The sequence below is a fragment of the Hyperolius riggenbachi genome, chromosome 5 (genome assembly GCF_040937935.1).
Source record: "Hyperolius riggenbachi isolate aHypRig1 chromosome 5, aHypRig1.pri, whole genome shotgun sequence".
NCBI lineage: Eukaryota > Metazoa > Chordata > Amphibia > Anura > Hyperoliidae > Hyperolius > Hyperolius riggenbachi.
The window spans coordinates 263,419,806-263,439,807 of record NC_090650.1 but is presented as its reverse complement, the minus strand read 5'-3'; the positions used below and the strand labels follow the sequence as shown (position 1 = coordinate 263,439,807).

The 20,002-nt window shown below is 44.0% G+C and overlaps 1 long non-coding RNA gene across 1 annotated transcript; it reads right to left on the bottom strand.

Moving 5' to 3' along the window:
• Positions 1 to 14,037: 14,037 nt before the first annotated feature.
• Positions 14,038 to 19,783, bottom strand: LOC137517636 (uncharacterized). The gene is made up of 3 exons (XR_011020603.1): positions 19,569 to 19,783; positions 15,123 to 15,311; positions 14,038 to 14,107 (listed from the first exon to the last, which is right to left on the bottom strand). It is a non-coding gene; the product is annotated as an uncharacterized lncRNA (long non-coding RNA).
• Positions 19,784 to 20,002: the final 219 nt, after the last annotated feature.

Below are 20,002 nucleotides of genomic sequence, written 5' to 3'. Positions count from 1 at the left end.
TGAAAGTCTTTTGGACATTTCATATTGGATGTGATGCGATCATCTAATCACATCGCAATGAAAACGCTGGTTGTCGATGTGAAACTGGCCTCAGCTACAGGGGCACTGGCGCACTCACAACCCCTGATCTTCTGTTGCTGAAGTGTAGTGTACTGCAATATAAGAAACTTCACATTCTACTTTTTTTTTAGCATGATGCAGTAAACTGCACCTCTGTATCATCCTCCTTGGACCATAAAAAAATACATAGGACATACATAGAAATTAATAATTGATAGCAAGTGGACTTTGACAATGAAAAATCATTCACAACCATTGGAACAGTTGATCGTTTTGGAAATTGGATCATTAATGGGCACCTTTAGACTTACATCTTTCCTGGTAGATCTATATTGCAGTCTGTCAGAGATGAACATTGAGGAATGTTAAATTCTGTATTCAGCAATTGTAGTCTTTGCAGCTAGAACTACTAAAAATGAATGCCTATATAATAATATACTTGCAAAGTCATGCATATTGGGCATTGCACATTTTGTAGGTCCCCTATGGCAAAGGTGGTGTCTTTAAAGGAACACTATTGATTAAAACAACTTTTTTCAAATGGTGTATGTTAGGGCACACATTACAACAAGAACTCGGAACAATATATTTCTTCACACAGCTCTGCTTCTCTGCTGTAAATTCATTCCCTAATTTTCAGATACAGAAAGTGTAGGCTCAACAGGACTGGACCATGTTCCTGCACAGGGGGGTTGCTATCAACTCCTCAGTGTATTGTTCATTAATCACCTTGCTGAAAGAATCATATTCAGGTGGTGGCAAGGGGTTACGTTTTTAGCAATGTGTGTTTATTGTCTTTACTTCTCTGACTGTTAACAAAGGCAATATCAGGGTCTTTTTCAGTATGTCTCTTCCTCCCAGCATGGACAGCACACAGAGGCCTAGGAAGCAAATGCAGCCATGAGTGTAACATAACAAGCAACTAGTCAGTCAGGAGTGGTGTAACATATCTCCCTGACTACTAGTTATACTACAGCAATATTACAGCACATCTAGCTGTTACCTCTTCAGATCAGCTTTCTCCTCAGACTCTCCTGCATGTTGTGACACAGTAAAGCAATTTTTTTGTGAGGAATGAAGGATAATTTTAAAGCAGGCAGAGAAAGAAAGATAGATAGAGAGAGAGAGAGAGAGAGAGAGAGAGAGAGAGAGAGAGAGAGAGAGAGCATAAATGAAGTGGCCCTAGCATTAGTGGTAATGTGTACCCTAATATAGAGTATTAAAAAAGTAGTTTTAATGGATGGTGTTCCTTTAACCAGTACACTATCCAGCAACTGCTGCTAATCATTTAAAGTGTAGAAAAAGTATGTTTGTTGAGTAGAGATGGCCCGAACAGTTCGCCGGCGAACTGTTCCAGGCGATCGCAGGTTCGCGATCGCAGAGAACCGCAAACTTTTCCGGAAGTTTGCCCCCATACTGCATCATGAGGGTCAACTTTGACCCTCTACATCACAGTCAGCAGGCACATTGTACCCAATCAGGCTACACTCCCTCCTGGAGGCACTCCCCCCCTCCCCTCTTATAAAAGGCAGGCAGCGTCAGGCATTGGACTCACTCGTGTGCCTGCAGTAATTCGAGAAGGGATAGCTGCTGCAGACTCTCTCATAGGGAAAGCTTAGTTAGGCTCTTGTAGGCTTGTTATCTTGCTCCTGGCTGATTGTTATTGTTAAAAAAGCACCCCTCAACAGCTCTTTTGAGAGCTAATCTCGTTCTTGTGACCTATTTTTTTTTCTTTTTTGTGTTGCCCACTTGCATTATATACAGTCCTGTCAGTCAGTCACAGCTGGCCTTTGGCCCCTTGGTGGTATAATTACTACTGTGATGATGAAGTACCTGCTGTTGGTGCAGTTTTGGAGGTGTCTGAGGCAAGCAAAGCAGGGCAGGATGATTATGATGATGACGATGATACGGATGCCACATATGTTCCCAATAGAAAAGATGAACAGGGGGACAGTTCAGAGGGGGAGTCAGAGAGTAGTAGGAGGAGACGAGTTCCTGAAAGAAGCAGGGGGAGCGTCAGAAACAGCTGGTGGCAGTGTCCTGCGCCAGGTATTGCCACCTATGGACAGCCAGCCAACATGCCCTTTAACTTCAGCTGCTGAGGCCACCATAGTGCCCACACCCCAGGGGGACTCAGCGGTTTGGACATTTTTTAGTGTATCTGCCGTAGATCAGAGCAATGCCATCTGTTCTCTCTGCCTCCAAAAATTGAGTCGTGGAAAGGCCAACACCCACGTAGGGACAAGTGCCTTATGAAGGCACATGGAGAAAAGGTAAAAACTGCAATGGGAAGAGCACCTGAGCAAAAGCAGCACACAAAAGAAAATCCACCCTCCTTCTACTCTTCCTCCTCCAGGTGCATTATCTTCAGCCGCTTTCTCCCTTGCACCTTCACATCAACCCTCCTCCACTCCGCCTCTGACCTTGAGTGGTTCCTGCTCCTCTGCCCACAGCAGCCAAGTGTCTATGAAGGAAATCTTTGAGCGGAAGAAGCCAATGTCTGCCAGTCACCCCCTTGTCTGGCGTCTGACAGCTGGCTTGGCGGAACTGTTAGCTCACCAGCTGTTACCATACCAGATGGTGGACTTTGAGGCCTTCCGTAAATTTGTGGCCATTGGAACACTGCAGTGGAGGATACCAGGACGCAATTATTTCTCTAAAAAGGCGATACCAAAACTGTACCATGAAGTTGAGAGGCAAGTGGTGTTATCTCTGGCACACAGCGTTGGGTCAAGGGTCCACCTGACCACGGATGCCTGGTCTGCCGAGCACGGTCAGGGCAGGTACATAACTTACACAGCCCATTGGGTCAACCTGGTGACCAATGGCAAGCAGGGAGTACATGGCTGTGCAGTGGACCAACTTGTGACACTTCCATGGCTTGCAGGCAGGCCTCCTGCCACCTCCTCTCCTCCTGCTACATCCTCTTCGCTGTTGTCATCCTCTTCCTCCTTGGCTGAATGGCAGTTCAACTCTACTTGTGCTGCGATCTCCTGTCCAGCTACACAGCCCCAGCTCCCTAGGGCCTATGCTGCATGCCAGGTACGACGGTGTCACACCATCTTAGACATGTCTTGCCTCAAAGTGGAGAGTCACAATGGAGCAGCTCTTCTGGCTGCCCTTAGCAAACAGGTGGATCAGTGGCTGACCCCGCACCAGCTGGAGATCGGCAACGTGGTGTGTGACAATGGCAGCAATCTCATTTCTGCATTGAATTTGGGAAAGCTGACACATAACAATAACAATAATATTTATATAGCGCTTTTCTCCCTGGGGACTCAAAGCGCTGTGACCCTGCATTATGCAGTCTCAAAGGCTAGTGAAAAGAGGTGAGTTTTTAGCCTTTTTTTTAAAGCTGTCCAGAGAAGGAGCCTTTCGTACTGATTGTGGAAGGGAGTTCCACAGAGTAGGGGCTGCATAGGAAAAGGCCCGAGCACCAAATGTTAAGTGTTTCCTGGGAATAACCAGCTTCATCTTGTTGGCAGAGCGGAGGGTGCATGGAGGGGCATAAAGTTCCAATAGATCTGCTATGTATTTGGGTCCCATGTGGTGTAGAGCCTTGAATGTCAGCAGGCAGATCTTAAAATTGATTCTCCATTTTACTGGCAACCAGGGCCGGATTTACAACTTAGGAGCCTGTAGGCACAGGTCTTCTGGCGCCCTAAACTCCGCCCCTCAAAACAGGCCACACCCCCAAGTAAAAATATTCTAAATTCTAATCTCTGTCTCATGTCACTTACTGTCCTTAGAATCTTACACTCTAATCGCTGTCTCAAGTCATCCTTAGTGACATAACAAAATAATTAGAGTATAAGCTGGCATCCTCATATAAAAATTAATTTCACCAAAATTAATAATTCGCCATTAAAGAGCACAGGCTGCAGCACAACACCGCTGATAAACTGCTAGAAAAGAGGAGGAAAAGGAAAGATCAGCAGGTGGAAAAAGACAGCTTCAGTGTCACTCACTGCCTGTCCCACTAGTGGCGGCTCTGCATTGCACCAGCAGCAGTCTTCCCTATTGTAAGGGTCCTCACTTGATGATCTCATCAAGCAAGGACACTTAAAGACACAATGCAGAAGAATACTATATACAAGAAATACACCAGCACACAGTATATGTTTGCAAAATAGAGTAATTTGTATTAAAGAAAAAACATCAGAGTATTTTGTATCAACCATCAAAGAAAAGACCAGTAATCAATGAGTAATCATTGCAGATAACGGCAAACAAATCTGACCAGAACAGCTGATAATAGATCCCAATACTTTAAAGAGGAACTCCAGTGAAAAATAATGTAATAAAAAAGTGCTTCATTTTTACATTAATTATGTATAAATGATTTAGTCAGTTTGCTCATTGTAAAATATTTGAAATCCCTGATTTACATTCTGACATGTATCACATGGTGACATTTTTACTGCTGGCAGGTAATGTAGCTGCTGCTTGCTTTTTTGGCAGTTGGAAACAGCTGTAAACAGCTATTTCCCACAATGCAACAAGGTTCACAGACCGGAAACTGCCAGGAGTACCATGGTCCTCAGAGTTTCTTGTGGGAGGGGTTTCACCACAATATCAGCCATACAGAGCCCCCTGATGATACATTTGTAATAAGGAATAGATTGCTCATGTAAAAGGGGGTATCTGCTACTGATTGGGGTGACGTTCAATTCTTGGTCATGGTTTCTTTTTAAGAAGTTGCAGCATTTAGTACAGAGAAATGCAAATACTAGTGAGAATTCAAGGGCTTGATTCAGAACACATTGGTACTATTACCGTACACACACAGCAATATTACCATTACCATTGCACATAAGTACCACAAGATACACTGGTAGGTTGACCTGCAGTACTCCTGTAGTGCAATTGCTGGAAGACGGCCCCGCGTGGGCTCCCCAGTTGTAGGACCCTGGTGCGGACGCAGTCTCGGCATTCCCTATTGCTATGCCACTATGCCAGGCCTCACCCTGGGCCCTATACTAGGTACATTATAGGCCCTTTCTACTCTGAGCTCAGTACTGGAGTTCTATCTGTATCTCCTGATCTCAGCCTTGCTGAATGATGGACAGCCAGTGTTAGGCACAATGTCAGTTTAGTGGTAGTGGGTTAGAGTAAAGTTACTGGGTACTGGGTAAGGGAAGTTGTTGGATTAAATTAGGATGTATGGCAGACTGGGATGTAAGTTGCTGATCTTTCTGGGTTTGGGCTTGGGCCAGGCTAGAGTAAATGTGAGGTCAGGATTTGGTATTTGCGGGTGAAAGGGTTAAAGTGCTTTGTAGGACATAGCAGTCAGACAGAAGTTACAGATAGTGTTCTGTACAGCAGAAAGAACAGACAGGCAGCTCACATGAAGGCAGACGAAATCAGTCCCTTCCATTAACTAATCAAAGGCTTTGCAAGATTCCACCTTCTATTGTCAGCAATTAGAAATGCAAACATGAGTGAAGGGTTCAAAGAGATAAGGCAATCAGTGAACAATAGAACAATTAGCACCCATTACCCACAGTGGGGGTTTCTGCTAGGCACATGTGATCAAGGGCGCCGCTGTCACTCTTGAACTCCCACTATTATTCTCCTTACTGATTACTTTTTCACACTCAGGAACACCCAGACAGGATACAGCTCAGGCTAAAATACATTTTGCATTACTCACGCACTGCGAGCTGGCTCTATCAGTGCAAGCCAAGTCAGGGACATGCAGCACAGAAGATATGAACAGAAGAAGCAGTTCAAAGAAAAAGCCGGGCTGCAGCAACACGCAGACATGTGGGGGCGGAGCTGTAGCTACAGGCTGGTTACGTACAGAAGGCTCGCTGCTCCCCTGCTGCTTGTCAGTCACTGCTGCCCGTACTGAACTGTGTGTGCTTGGCCAGCATGAAAAAAATTAGCGCACACGTGTCCCGCCCGCCCCCTCCCTGCCATGCCGATCTGTGCATAAATGATTAGAATTGCCACATCACTGGCTGTGTAGCAACGCTAACAGGCTGGGCGGTCTGGGCAGGGGAGACCCGATACACATCACGCTGCGAGTAGGAGCGGGAGTGAGTGATATGAGAGGCGCTCCGCCTCAGACGATTTTGCTGTGCACAGAGGGGTAAATTCAAGGAGGGGGGGCCGCCTTTGACCTATCAGGCGCCTGTAGGCACGTGCCTACAGTGCCTTATGGTAAATCCGGCCCTGCTGGCAACCAGTGAAGAGTTTGCAGTACTGGGGTGATGTGTGAGCTGCGGGGGGCATTGACTAGGAGTCTTGCTGCAGCATTCTGTACTAGCTGTAAGGGGCGCAGAACCTTATCTGTAGATCCGATGAACAGGGCGTTGCAGTAGTCTAGGCGGGAGGATACAAATGCATGAACCAGGACAGGTAGGTCTTCAGCTGGGATAAGGTGTTTGATTTTCGCTATATTTCTTAGATGGAAGAAGGAAGAATTGACGACAGCTGATATCTGCTGTTTGAGTTTTAGATTTCCATCCAGGATCACCCCAAGGTTTCGCACAGAGTCTTTATACTGAACAGTATATCCCCCAATTGCTAGTTTGAGGTGGTGAGCGTTTTGAACTTTATCCATCATGTGTGGACCACCTACCACCAACACCTCTGTTTTGTCAGAGTTCAGCCTCAGCCAGCTGGTGTTCATCCAATTTTGTAAATCCACTAGACACGCATTTATGGATGCTGATGGGTCTTGGGTGCCAGGCTTGAACGACAGATACAGTTGTGTGTCATCTGCATGTACCCTGCATGGCACATGTGCTGAATCTAGTCATTCAAAGATTTGTGTCAAAGTACCCAGGCTTAGAGGACATCCTGAAGCAGGCCAGGAAGTTGTGTGGGCATTTCAGGCAGTCTTACATGGCCATGGCACGCTTTGCGAACATTCAGCGGAGAAACAACTTGCCGGTGAGACGCCTGACTTGCGGTAGCCCGACTCGCTGGAATTTGACCCTCCTTATGTTCTCTTGCCTGCTTGAGCAGGAGAAAGCCATCACTCAGTACCTCTACAACTACAGTAGAAGGACACAGTCTGGGGAGATGGGGATGTTCTGGCCCAAACACTGGACACTCATGCAAAATGCATGCAGGCTCATGCGGCCGTTTGAGGAGGTGACCAACCTGGTGAGTCGCAGTGAAGGCACCATCAGCGACTTGATCCCGCACGCTTAATTCCTGGAGCGCGCCATGCGTAGAGTGGTGGATCAAGCTGTGGAGGAGCGTGAACAGGAACAGTTACGGGAGGAAGCGTTGTGAGATAAATTCTCATCAGAACCAGATGTTTCCTCAACACCTGCAGCAGCACAGAGGGGGGGGGGGAGGAGGAAGAATCGCTGGGAAAGAGGAGTCAGACTCGGATGATGAGGAAGGTGTTTCTTTGGAGGAGGAGACGGCGGCAAAAGAGCAACCGCAGCAGGCGTCACAAGGGGCTTGTGCTGCTCAACGTTCCCATGGTATTGTTCGTGGCTGGGGGGAGGATGCAGACTTACTTGATGTCACTGAGGAAGAGCAAGAGGAGATGGATAGTACGTCTGGATGCAACTTTGTGCAGATGGCGTCTTTAGTGCTCTCCAGCCTGTTGAGGGACCCCCGTATAAAAAAACTCAAGGGGAAGGAGCTGTACTGGGTGGCCACGCTACTAGACCCTTAATATAGGCACAAAGTGGCGGGCGTGTTACCAACTCACCTAAAGGCAGAAAGGATGCAGCACATGCAGAACAAGCTGGCAACTATGCTTTACAATGCGTTTAAGGGTGATGTCAAAGCACAACGCAATAAAGGTACCACTGCCAGTAATCCTTCTCCCATGTCCACGCAGGCAAGGACAGGACGCTCCAGCGATCTCATGGTGATGTCGGACATGCAGACATTCTTTAGTCAAACGTCTCGCCTTAGCCCTTCCGGATCCACCCTCCACCAACGTCTGGACCGGCAGGTAGCCGACTACCTGGCCTTAAGTGTGGATGTAGACACTGTGAGCAGCGATGAACCCTTGGACTACTGGGTGCGCAGGCTTGACCTGTGGCCAGAGCTGTCCCAATTTGCCATCCAACTTCTGTCTTGACCTGCCTCAAGCGTCCTGTCAGAAAGGACCTTCAGCGCAGCTGGAGGCATTGTCACTGAGAAGAGAAGTCGCCTAAGTCACAAAAGTGTTCAGTACCTCACATTTATCAAAATGAATGAGGCATGGGGGGGGGGGGGCACGCGAAAGATAATAAGGTCATTGCTTCATTGTGGACAGACCAAATTTGATTTGTTCTATCATTGAGCTACCACAGCCCGGCGACCATATGGGCTTGAAAACTGTCATGGCCTGCACTCTCGCCATGGTGCGCACCAGTCCAGCACGGCGGTCACTACACAAACAGCTGTTTGCGGTGCGTCACACAGTGAGTTTGGTATGTCAGTGTGAAGCAGTACTCTAATTACACTCCCTGATTGATGTATACACATGCAAGATGTTTTAAAGCACTTTAGGTCTGCAATTTAACATTCAATGTGATTTCTGCCCTTAAAACGCTGCTTTGCGCCAAATCCAGATTTTTCCCCGGGACTTTTGGTGTGTATCCCACTCTGTCATGCCCCCCTCCAGGTGTTAGACCCCTTGAAACATCTTTTCCATCACTTTTGTGGCCAGCATAAGTGTTTATAGTTTTCAAAGTTCACCTCCCCATGAAGTCTATTGCGGTTCGCGAAAGTTCGCACGAAACAAACTTTTGCGGAAGTTCGCGACCCAAAAATTGGAGGCTCGGGCCAACTCTATTGCTGAGTTTGCATAGTCCAACTCTGTGTAAGATATGATGTCCTGTGACTAGAATGTCAGCTATGTTTCTGCAATGTGATTGGCTGCAGTAAGATCACAGCCTTGGAAACAAAAGAAAGGTGATGATTGTGTGTGTCTAAAGAGGGGTGCTTTTAGTCTGTGGGTGGGTAAACAGTGGTGCTGGTGTACCTTTCTATGGTGGGTGTGAGTGACATTGTAAGTAGTCATCCTTCAACTCTACAGCCTTTGAATGAGTTTTAAAAGGGAATTATAGATTAGTGTTGGAATTAAGTAGCCTTTTAGGCTGCTGTCATGAGCGGACATGCTATATGACTGTTTTGTTGTTTTAATGTAATTGCACCCTAGCACTGATGCACTTTTTCACTTCACTGTGTTCCCTTGAAAAAGCTTCCGCTAGGAAGTGAAACATTTCGGGTTTAATTATTGATGGGGGGTTTGTGTAATATATTAATATTGTTGTAAACTATAAGGGGGTGAGTTAACAATCTCCAGATATGTCTTACTAGTAACCCCTAGTTCATTCATATTAAGACTGTTCATTATAAGACAGTTAAGGTGGCCATACACTGGCCCGATTTGCGCCCGTTTCGACAGCAGATTCGATCACTGGGATCGAATCTGCTGCCAATCGTTCACGCTACACGCCGAATTTCGATCCATTCCGTCCGATCCCGTCGATCACGTCGTGCGGAAAATAACCGTCGATCGCCCGCGGGTAAAGAGCGCATCGCTAGCAGCGTTCGAGTGCCCGACGACCGACACAATAGAGCCGCATACATTACCTGCTCTGCCGGCGCGACTCCCGGGTCTCCGCTCTTCTCCGTCTCCGCTCTGGTCTGCTCTGGTCTCCGGCATGCTTCCCTTCTTCCTGTCCCGGCAGGAAGTTTAAACAGTAGAGGGTGCTCTACTGTTTAAACTTCCCGCAGACAGGAAGAAGGGAAGCATGCCGGAGACCAGAGCAGACCAGAGCGGAGACGGAGAAGAAGAGCGGTGACCGGGGTCAGTCGCACCAGCGGAGCAGGTAATGTATGCGGGCGGGGGGAGAGGCGGCAGCACCACAACAACAGATTGTGATCGGTTTCAGGCTGAAATCGGTTCACAATCTGTTTGCAGTAAAGGTAGCCATACGATCCCTCTCTGATCAGATTCGATCAGATAGGGATCTGTCTGTTGGTCGAATCTGATGGCAAATCGACCAGTGTATGGCTACCTTTAGCCTAGATTAGACCTTGGTCTATTTTACTTATTTTACTAATTAAAAGTTATGTTTTATTAGTCCTTTTCTCGAGATAACTTCTGTTAAATTTTTAAATAGCATGCTGAGATGTCTCTGCAACCACTAAATACACACACAGCAGGCCACTAATAAGCACTAGGGAGTGTTTGCCAAATAGTAGGTTCTTGCTTCATCCAGGATTCAGACCCTTATCTCATATGACAAAGGAGTGTGGGTGTCAAAGTCTGTGGGTGGGTGAACAGTGGGGGTGATGAAACTTTCTAGATGTGAGAACTGTTGGGAAGGTGTGTGACAGTGACATCATAAGCAGTTGTCCTCCAGGTCTACAGCATGGAAAGAGCTTTAATCATATGTATAGGGATGGTAACTGTAAGTGTATTCACAGTTATAAAGCCCCGTGTAACTACAGAAACCTCCAAGTGAGGTGTCAAGTGAGCCAACCTACTCTCTATCCAACACATTTGGATCCAGTGTCACACTAGTTTTACCAGTGAATCCACTTGAGTTGTGCACTTGAACTAAAGGTGCCTAAGCAAATTTGATACTGGCATATTGAAGAACCAGTTGCACTGAAAGTACCTCAGCACCAGAGCAACAGGCACCAAAAATACAGTACTTTCATGCCATTTCATTGACAGATGGCTTCAACTGTGGTTTCAGGTATTCCTGGTGGCATTCATTTTGGCAGTGGGCCGCTTCATTAGGTGAGCATTGTGGTGTACATGAGAGGGATGTTTTGACATGGAGGGGAAATAGAACTTTATGTTGGGGAGGGTATCTAGGGGGGGGGGGGGGATAGCGTGCTAGGGTGTAGTGGTGAAGCAATAAAGTATGGCTGTAAAAAGCAATATCAGAGCTACATGAAACTGGTAGACAAAAAAGTAGTATTATCTGATATTGTCAGATCTAGCTTATACATAGCCCCTTTGACTTGAACATTGTTTTGTTCAATAAAATTAAGAACTGCCCCAGTTCAATAAAATGTTTGAACAGGAAGAGCAACGCTGTGTGTACATTTTGATTCACATTTTTTAATTGTGTGCAATACCAATAGCAACCAGAATTTAAATGAAAAAGAAAAAATCTATTATGATTGCTTGTATGCATTACTGCAAGTTTCTAGTTGCTTCAGGCATAGTTTTACTATGCTGTATCTAGTCAATGCTCTCTGTGCTTGGCTGAAGGGGGAAGTTGGGGCTATCAAATTACTGAAAAATAAACACTGTTTCTGGTTAACTCCTGCTTAACAGACTGCAGGAGTACTGTGGCATCAGTGGATCAGTCCTCCAGTGGTTCAGATCATTCCTGACTGACAGAACACAGAGAGTATCCCCAGGACCCATAATGTCCAAACCTGCACCTCTAAAATTCGGAGTGCCACAAGGATCAATCCTATCCCCTCTGCTGTTTGCAATCTACATGTTGCCACTCGGTACACTTATCCAACGACACGGCCTGACGTACCACTGCTACGCCGATGACACACAGCTATACCTGTACTTCAAACCTGGTGGAACAGACCCTACTCCAAAAATAAACTCTTGCTTAGCTGAGCTACAGGCATGGATGAATGATAACTGGTTCAAACTGAATGCTGACAAAACTGAGGTCCTTTTTGTCCAAAGCCAGTGCTCGCCATCAAAATAGCTCTATCCTAAAGCAACACCAATCAGGATTGGGAATTCAGACATAACCAGCTCCAACCTTGTGCGCAGCCTTGGCGTACTAATCGATGGGGAATTGAGTTTCAGAAACCAAATTTCATCTGTAGTTAAATCTTCCTACTTTCATCTTAAGAACATTGCAAAGATTAACATCTGATTCCCCCAGAGGATCTTCCAACCCTAGTTCACGCCTTTATCACATCATGGCTGGACTACTGCAATGCCCTTTATGCTGGCCTCCCAAAAAAGGACCTGCGTCGCCTGCAATTAGTGCTGAATGATGCTGCCAGATTACTAACAAACCAGCCTCGCCACTGTCACATTACACCGATTCTTCGCTCACTGCACTGGCTACCAATAGAATGGAGAATACTTTTCAAGATTGGATTGCTGACATTCAAATCCCTGCACAATCTGGGCCCTGGATACATGAAGGACTTGCTGAAGCTGCACCACACCTCTCACAACCTCAGATCAGCAAGTTCTATAAACTTGGTCACTCCCAGAGTGCACCTCAAAAAATCTGGAGACAGAGCCTTCTGTCATGCTGCCCCTACTCTTTGGAACTCCCTGCCACACCCAGTAAAGACAGCACCATCCCTGGAGCTATTCAAATCCAGACTGAAAAGCCACCTGTTTAGCCTGGCATTTCTTCCTCTGTACCACAATGGTCTGAGCCATGCTTATGCGCTTTGAGTCCTACGGGAGAAAATCGCTTTACAAATGTTGTTTGTTGTTGTTGTTGTTGTTGTAGATCAGGTGGTAGAAGCTCTGATTTCCTAATCCCCACTACTGTACTGCTATTCACTTATCCATTAGAAAAGCTATACAGTATATCACACTTGTCAGACACACAGGTAATACAACCTTTTCCCAAAATATTTGAAGTTCAACTCCATATTTGTAAAAAAAAAACACAAACATAATCTGGCATAATTATACACACACACAGTTTTAATATTTGATGTTTATTGCAGTCATGGCAAATGTCCACCATCTGATGGATGAGCAGCACTTAATTCATATTTCTCTTTTTTTCTGAATGTCTCATTGAGGTAGGAAATAAACTTGCTGCATCCCCAGGCAAAAGTCCTTGAGTTTTTGCAGAGCATGTTTCAATATAAGAGGAGAGAGTATTAACATAAAGTGAAGTATTAGAGTTCCAGATTTCATGTTCACAGCTAAGGGTAAATTGTATGTAGGCCTAACTAGATACCAGTTCCTCTTAGTAACTGAGACCACCTTGTGATAACAAACTCATACTAGTGATATTTTAATGCTCTGAATTAACAGCAGCCACCTGCTGCTATATACATACACATATGTACAGGATAATATCTACAGGAATAATATACAACAATCACAGTACAAAAAGGGAGCAGGCAGAAATCACAGTCAAACGTAATGCAAGTCATGCAACAAACTAATCGAAGTACAGAGGAGCAGGCAGGAATCAGAGTCAGGCAAGAATACAAGGTTAAGCAACATAAAGGCAAATACAAATCTCAGGGCAAGGAACAGATCAGGTAGCAGGTTGTCCAGAAACTCAGGGCTGCAAAGAACTGCTAAGCTCTGGCAACCAGCAGGAGGAAAAGGCAGCCCAGGTAGCAAACAAAATGCATGAGGAAATTGCTGAAGGGCTGCTCACAGTCCACAGAGCCCTCTGCTGGTGGAGGACAGAACCCCAGGGCTGCTACATATTCATCAAACCCCCTGCTGGTGGTACAGTGCAAAGTCCAAGGCAGTCCAAGTAAACACCACCACCAGCAGGCAGGAACCGAGCAGCACACAGTTCGTACAATAGGCTGCTATAGTGGGTAATTCAGATGCTGGAGTTTGAATAGTATAAGCAAATTGGTGCTATTGGTGCAGAGGCAGCTCTGTGGGGGGGGGGATGCTTACCTATAATCAGGGATAATACAGTATATCTGTAAAACTACTAGTATTCTACTATCCATTTTACTATGCACCTATTTAACCAGACAACCTATCAGATGTGTACATGAACAGCACAGTGCTTTCACATTTGGCATAACTGAATGGGGTAAGCCCTGCAACATTGAGCAACACGTGCCATGTTGCTCAGTGGCTATGATCAGCTTTACAGAACCGAGAGGAAGAGATAAGGTGATTTAGTGACATTTGTTACAATCTTTGGCAAGGTATATGGAGTTAGAATACAATTTATAAGCTAACTTAAAAGATTGAAAAAGCAATCTTTTTATATTACAATATCTTCTTCAGAACATTTGCCTAAAACAAATCTGTAAGTTTAAAAGAAGAGAAAATCAGATATTTACCTCAGTAGACCCTGTATCCTCCAGAGGCTTTCCACGTCCTCCTCCAGACCCCCCTGGAGTGGCTTTGTTCCTGTAGGTAAATGAGCATGATTGAATTGCCCAGAAGCAGGATGCGCCATGCTTGCACAATAGCACAAGCTCAAGCAGCTCTGTGCTTATGCGCAGGCACAGTACTTACGCAATGCAGCCACAATCATTCATAGACAAGAGCATGGCTGTGCACACACTTTAACAAGCCCTTGTGGAAGAGATTCAGGAGGTCCCAGCACTGGAACAGTGAAAGCAGGGGGAACGGAGATCTGGATTACACACAGGCTTCCCTCTACTGAGGTAAGTATCTATTTACAGCACTTTTTTCCCATTCGGGTTTCCTTTAAAGTGGCTAATGCCATATGCAATTCAATATTTTGTGGTTTTTCGACCAGAGAAATCCAGTTGATTTTTTGGCATGATTAAATAATTGGAAAAATCAAACCATTATACCATACATGTATGATCAACTTTTCTGGCAGTTTCAAAATAATGATCAAAAAAAGTTACATGTTCATCTGATTTTTTTTTTCAACAATTTATTAAAAAATTTGGATAAATCTATAGTTTTTTTGTTTTTTTCGTTTTTTCGTTTTTTTTTATGCAACTGATAATTTTTATTGAAAGTAAAAAAGGAAAATTGATTGATTTGGTTAAATTTGGCTGTTATTTGGCTACTTCAACACAGAACAATATCATTAAGATGTTGCAAAGTCATCTATAAGAGCTTGATAAGTTAATTTAGAGAATTGTAACATATATTGGAGATTGTGACCTTTAATGAAGGGAGTATAAATTCCAAAAACTCAGATACTGTATGTTTAGGCAAGTAGACACAATAATATGTAAGGGAAGATAAGTGTATTAATTAAATTAAAAAATAGTAAACTCTGTTTAAACTTTGGTCCACAGTTCTGAGTTTTTGGATTCATTTAGCTTCCCACATAACTCCATAAGTGACCTGACATTACCCCTAAATACAATAACTTGATGGTCACTCAAGTTATGTCCTCGGCTGCAGAAATGTGCTGCTACAGGAACATCAGTTAGCTTACTGTTGATAGTGAACTTGTGCATGTTCTTCCACTGATCTAGCATTTACTCCACATAATGGTACCACCTTAATTCAAATCTTTCTTGTTTAAATGATGGCTATTGCAGCAGAATACTTTATTTCCGTCTTGTCCTTCACACATTGCTGGTCCTTCCTTTCCCAATCTTGCAGCAGAGGTCTTTAAACAAATCTAATAGATTGAAGTAATATAATGTGCTTATACTATTTGAATATTATAAAACAATTATTTAATATAACAAAAATTGACAACTTCAAATATTTACCAGTTGTTTGTAGAAAGTGTGAATTTGTTAATAAAACATAATAATGAAAAAACTAGAAATGAACCGCAAACAATGTATAAATGTACAAACCCCTTTGTGGCAGCTACAAGATAGATAAGGCAGCAACAAGATAGAAAAGATCCTGAATACATGGCCTTATATACAGGATCTTCTCAAAAAAATTAGCATATTGTGATAAAGTTCATTATTTTCTGTAATGTACTGATAAACATTAGACTTTCATATATTTTAGATTCAAATACACACAACTGAAGTAGTTCAAGCCTTTTATTGTTTTAATATTGATGATTTTGGCATACAGCTCATAAAAACCCATATTTCCTATCTCAAAAAATTAGCATATTTCATCCGACCAATAAAAGAAAAGTGTTTTTAAAACAAAAAAATTCAACCTTCAAATAATTATGTTCAGTTATGTACTCAATACTTGGTCGGGAATCCTTTTGCAGAAATGACTGCTTCAATGCGGCGTGGCATGGAGGCAATCAGCCTGTGGCACTGCTCAGGTGTTATGGAGGCCCAGGATGCTTCGATAGCGGCCTTAAGCTCATCCAGCGTGTTGGGTCTTGCGTCTCTTAACTTTCTCTTCACAATATCCCACAGATTCTCTATGGGGTTCAGGTCAGGAGAGTTGGCAGGCCAATTGAGCACAGTAATACCATGGTCAGTAAACCATTTACCAGTGGTTTTGGCACTGTGAGCAGGTGCCAGATCATGCTGAAAAATGAAATCTTCATCTCCATAAAGCTTTTCAGCAGATGGAAGCATGAACCCACATTTGAACCAGAAACAGCGGCAGAAGCACCTGACCTGGGCTACAGAGAAGCAGCACTGGACTGTTGCTCAGTGGTCCAAAGTACTTTTTTCGGATGAAAGCAACTTTTACATGTCATTCGGAAATCAAGGTGCCAGAGTCTGGAGGAAGACTGGGGAGAGGGAAATGTCAAAATGCCTGAAGTCCAGTGTCAAGTACCCACAGTCAGTGATGGTCTGGGGTGCCATGTCAGCTGCTGGTGTTGGTCCACTGTGTTTTATCAAGGGCAGGGTCAATGCAGCCAGCTATCAGGAGATTTTGGAGCACTTCAGGCTTCCATCTGTGGCCACTTCTAGTTCTGGCCGGCCACTTCGGGTTCTGGCCGGCCAATGTGCGAAGTGGCCGCAGCGCAGTGGCCAATGTTAGAAATGTTATGTTTACGACATCTCGCTGCGGCCAAATTGATTACAACTTGCTTAATTTAATTAAATATAGCCGGCGGCAATGTAATAGATGAAGCCGCCGGCTTTCGCACTGCCTCTCTCCTCTCCCCGAGCCCCTCTCCCCCCTCCTACCATACAATAAGTAGCAGCCGGCGGGGACACACGTGTCCCGAGAGTTGTTCGTCGCGGCAGGGGAATCCTGCCGTTCCTGCAAAGCGGGTGCTGGCAGAAGCAATGTCTGCAGCCTCCCCGCTCTGCTGCCCTGCTGCGACGAACGACTCTCCGGCTGCATGTCCCCGGCTGCTACGTATATTGTATGGGAGGCGGGGAGAGGAGAGGGGGGGGGGAGAGGAGAGAGGCAGTGCGAAAGCCGGCAGCTTCAGCTATTACATTGCCGCCGGCTATATTTCATTAAATTAAGCAAGTTGTAATAAATTTGGCCGCAGCGAGACGGCGTAAACATTACATTTCTAACATTGGCCGCTGCCCTGCGGCCACTTCGCACATTGGCCGGCCAGAACCCGAAGTGGCTGGCCAGAATGCGAAGTGGCCACACTTCGGGTTCTGGCCATAAGATATATATATTAGTTTGTTAGTTTTTTTTTGTTTTTGTTTTTTTTGCTGTATTTAAACTGGAATTGTAAAATGACCCTAAATGTCCTCCACTAAATAAAGTTAGGCTAAATATAATTGTTACCTTTTAAAACTAAATGCACTGTTTTAAAGCAAGGCAAAATTCTATTTAGTATACCTTTTAAATGTGTTTTAAAGCACACTTTAACTGAGAGGGATATGGAGGCTAACATATTTATTTCCTTTTAAACAATGCAAATTGTATGGTGTTCCTGCTAGTCCTCTTTCTCTAAGGCTACATTCAAAGTGGGACGTTATTGTCCTGTGTTAATAAAGTCTTATAACGCAGTTTACAGCACTGCAACGTTAAGGTTGTGTTGTAAATCTTGTGTTATGGTAACACAGTGCTGCAGTGCGTTACCTCCAAACGCAGACATTAACAGATACAGTTGAAGAGAAATTGAGAGCCCAATATGGTGTAGTATGTCAAGATAGATTGAATAATCGAGACAGTGAGATGGTAATACTCACAAACACGGATTACCACCTAGGTAACCACTCATTAGGCAGGTGAGGAGATTAGATCTGTCCTCACTCAGGATTAAGAAGTCGCTCTCTGTAGATAGGAGAAAAAGGGTAGATCACCCCTCCACCTGGGGTGGACTTGAATATACTGGTAGGAGAACAGAGGCGCCAGTAGAATAAAAGTACATACAATTTTTAAAAATTGCTGGGAGGAGTGGTGGACTTGCCTCCGTTAAAGCAGACACCAAGGACTGTGATTAAATAAATAAATACACATTTATTGAAGATACCCCAAGGATGCAATGCGTTTCGCGGGCACAGCCCACTTCTTCAGGCAATAAACAGGGGATAAACAACAGCAATTCTGTTTTAGCAAGCAGAGCGCCTCTGTCTGCTTACTATATCATTATATATATATCATTATATCACTACTTACTAAATCATTTATACATAATTATTGTAAAAATGAAGCCCTTTTTTTATTACATTATTTTCACTGGAGTTCCTCTTTAAGTCTCTTAATAAATACATAACCCGAATAAACTGAGCTCCTTATATGTATAGCATTCAGCATTAAACTACTAAAAATAGGGATTATGAGTGTCTGTAGTCCACTGCTAGGGAAATGAATGTGTCTTCTGAACAGTAAGTGGGATCCAATGCATTCCATTGATTATAGCACTGGGGAACAAGCAATTTTAGCTACCGTATATGATATAGCTTTGGCAGTATTTTGGTGCGCTTTGCCTATCTGTTATGGAAACATTCCCCCATTATATATCTGATTTGAAAATAGTTTACCTATAAAGTGATCTATTTATCTTCTGCCATGGCTGAACAGGGTTTAGCAATGCAATTAGTAATACTTTGAAAAACAACCCATGTTCATTGGCACTAATGTGTTTTCTATAGATTTTGGTGACAAAAACTAGTGATATAAATGTTGTCAAGCTGTGCCACTGCTAGAAGGCACTTTGTACACCAAAAGGTAGCATTTAAAATTATGAAAAACGGATTTAACAAATGTTCTTCATTCTCCTTATTTTCTTTTAAGTGGAAAACTGAATTGTCAGGGAACGGCATCACCTCTGGGGCTTGCAGGAATGTCAGCTGATTCAGATTCATTGCTGAACTCGGTATGCTTAACAAAATACAGTAAGGGGGCGCGTTGACATTTTAATTACAAGAATTATACATTTGATTGTGTTGATAGCTTCCATTTTTACCTGGAAACATTCTGTCATTGGTTTCCTGTAATGATTCATTGTTTTCGATCATCATATATTAACCTGTAATGACTATGGGCAAATGTGTTCCAATCATGGCAGTGTATGCAGGCCCCAATGTTTATGAAAAATGACTGTATGTACTCCAGATTGTCACATGCAAGCACCACTGAGAAGACAATACAAGTGTGTACAAGTTTAAGATTACGCAGGATATTTCTTTTTAGTCATGTCTGAATCAATACTGGCTTCAACCCATTCATTATAAACTCAGAAAAAGTTTATGCTATTGTGGATTATTGTACAAACTGACTATCACAGTTTTTGTTAGCATGTGTTTTTCCATTCTTCTGTTCATAAAAGGTTTGGATTTTAGATGAAGCATACGTCAACATCTAGTAGAAAAAATGATGTACAATTTAGCATCAGAAAAAAGGAAGTGAAAATGTTTAAAATAAAGCTATGCTTTACACATGATTCACAAAGCCGTGATAAATGATATCACGGCGGTGATATGCTTAGCGCGCGGGTTAGCGCGCGCATACAGGTTTGAGCACATAATAGTAAAGGTTTGCATGCATTAACTTCCCCGTTCCTAAAATATGGGTTAGTGTTACAAACCTATCTGACGTTGCTGCCGGTGGCTTCTCCGGCGTTTCCGGGCAGCGGCGGAAGCCGCTTACTTCCTCTACATCTGGCGGCATCCCCGTCTCCCCTGTGTATGTGAGTCAGCGTGGCGGTTCTGCTGTGTCTCTAGGCGGATGTGCACGGTTCAGAACAGCCTTTATAGGCTAAGGAGGTGGGTGTGAGGCATGTCGGCTGACATGGTGGTCAGCTGACACCGGTTCCCGCATGAGTGCTGCTGATTGGCTAGAACAGGGGTCTGCAACCTTTAAGACATAAAGAGCCACTTGGACCCGTTTCCGAAAAGAGAAAAAAACTGGGAGCCGCAAAACCATTATAAAACAAATCTAACACTGCATATATTGTTTCTTACCTTAATGCTATATACAGGATCAGATATGACCCCAATATGCACAAATCGTTAGCAGATA